Source organism: Austrofundulus limnaeus, unplaced genomic scaffold (assembly GCF_001266775.1).
Source record: "Austrofundulus limnaeus strain Quisiro unplaced genomic scaffold, Austrofundulus_limnaeus-1.0 Scaffold258, whole genome shotgun sequence".
Classification (NCBI taxonomy): Eukaryota; Metazoa; Chordata; class Actinopteri; order Cyprinodontiformes; family Rivulidae; genus Austrofundulus; species Austrofundulus limnaeus.
This window is the reverse complement of record NW_013952660.1, coordinates 537,282-539,918: the sequence shown is the minus strand read 5'-3', so window position 1 is coordinate 539,918 and position 2,637 is coordinate 537,282.

Here is a 2,637-nt window from a genome sequence, read left to right as displayed (position 1 = left end):
AATAACATGTTTTTTTCTTTTTGTCTCTTTTACAGAAGTAGGTGCACCTGGACCTATCCTGGACCAGTTCTTCTGTGTTTACCTGTGTCTTCTTTCCTGTCCCCCAACCAGCCGGTCGAGGCAGATGGCCGCCTGTCCTGAGCCTGGTTCTGCTGGAGGTTTCTTCCTGATTAGCAGGGAGTTTTTCCTCTCCACCGTTTGCTCAGGATGGGAGACTGTGATGAAGTGATTCAACACAATCTGCTGGCTTATTCTTTAGATTATTCTTTTTATGTACAGTGCCCTGAGACAATGTATGTTGTGACTTGGTGCTGTATAAATACGTAAACTTGAATAATGAATGAATAATGAATAATAATGAATGGAGAACAGTTTGTAACATCCTTTTTGTTTCTCTGCTCTGCAGCAACATGAAAAGGAAACCTCTGAACAGGATCAACTTGAAGACGGTTGAAGTGATAACGGTTGTCTTGCTGAGTTTATACAAACATGAGCTGAGCAAACTGAAGCATGTAGCTCACTCTACAGGGTTTATAAATCAGAACATGAAATTCAAAATCAGTGTTTTGAAAGGAGCAAGGTCTTTCTTCCAAATGAGTTTGTATTTCATTTAGAGCTGAAAACATCCAAACTGATTTAAAAATCCAGTTGAAGTGCTGAGATACATTGATTTAGAGTTAACTCAGTTTATAAATGAAAAGCTTGGCAGTCCATGGTGAAATTGCTACAGCCTCATGCCAGAGTTAATGTAAGGATTCCCACACTTTTCAGCTTTTGACCCAAACCACCAGAGACCTGAGTGGTCAACTATTTTGGGGTGATATGTTAGGTCAAACAATGCTGATTTCATTCTATATCTACCTACTTTTGCAACAACAAAGGCAAAAAAAGTTAGTCAATTTTAATTTAATTATTTTGACAATCCTTTTAAGACCACATTTTGATGTTTCACGACCCAAAGTGGGGTCCCTACCCCGATTTTGTGAACCATTGATCTAATGTTTAGAAATTAATTTGTATGATTACAAAATGTTGGTTCAATGTGTTTGTTTAACAAAACGATAAAAATAAGTTTGTTAAAGAAATATGAAACTGTATAATGTATATCAAAGTTATTGTTTGAGAATGAATTGAATGTTTTTATTTTTTTTTATTTATTTTTTGTTTTCTTATTATTGCTTTAAGTTAATTATGGAAAAAAGGGGCAGATATAAGATTGTTTTCTGCTTTTTGCCTCCTTTCATTTCAATTTGATTTGTATGTTTTTGTGTTGTGTATGCTGTGTATATATATTTTTAAGATTCATAATTTAACATTTAGACATAACGTTTTGTAAAAAATAGTAAAATGTAAGAACAGTGAGCAAAATGAAAAAATGTTAGTGGACAGGTTTAACTGGGATTTTACAGTCAGAAAATAAGCTGAATAATAAAAATCTGTTACTGATATTTTTTTAACATTTCATTTTATAATTTTACACATTATGAATTAAAAAAAACTATTTTGAAACCAGATTACCCTTCATTCCCTACTTATATCTGTGTTGATGGTTCCCTCAGAAAGGACTTCCTTCCTACATCCAAATTTCAGGCTGATTGGAGCACTTAAAAAAGATACTATCTTTTAACAACAACTCTTCCCCCACCCAGTTTGTGTTTATCTGCCATTAAATGGGTGAGTCAAGCCCACCCCCACCCCCCACACACACACAACTCCACTGTTCTGACTCAAACCAGTAGTAACTGTGAATCTGATGAGTAATTGTAGTAGGTGTGGTCCAGCTTTGTCAGCTTCAAACACTGAAAAACACACTGATGTCCACCGCAAGATGTTATTTTCAAACAAGCATCATTTCCACCAGAACACTGACAGAAAGGCCCATTTGAGTGTGGTCTAAAAAAACCCAGGAAATAAAACAGATGTTTATTATTCTGAGTCCAGAATAATACAAAGTTTAACTAATCAGTGTTGGAATGAATGGAGTCCATCTGTCTGAAGTTTGGACCAAACTGAGTCCAACAGAACAACGATCCCAAACACAGCAGCTGATCTACAAGAGAACAGGTCAAAAAGAAAAGAATCGAGGTTCTGCAGTGGTCCAGAGTCAAGAACCTCAACCTGATGAAATGTTGTGGTGGGACCATCAGAGAGCTGAGCAGAAATACCTGCAAACCTCTATAAACTGAAGCAACGATGTAAAGAAGACTGCACCAAATTTCCTCCACAAACATTTGAGAGAATGGTCAAGTCTGAAAACTACAGGCTGGTTTTCATACAGCTGTTTCACATCACGTTGAATTAGAATACATTTAGAACCTGATGAAGATCTGAATATTTTGTCCTGTAAGACAACAGACTTTATTTTCTCATTACTGCACACTCTGTCTACTTTTAAGATTAGACTGAAGGCTTTCCTTTTTCATAAATCCTATAGTTAGACTCAGGTTTCCAGAGTTATTCTTAATTTCTGCTGCTATAAACTTAGACTGCTGGAGCACAAACTGAGCACATTTCTTTACTCTGCTGTTGTCCTTAGTCTCTCTTCTCTGCATGTTTATTGTTATTATTTCTATCATGTTTTTTTTCTTTGTCTCTTCCAGAAGAAGGTGCACCTGGACCAGTTCTTCTGTGTTTACC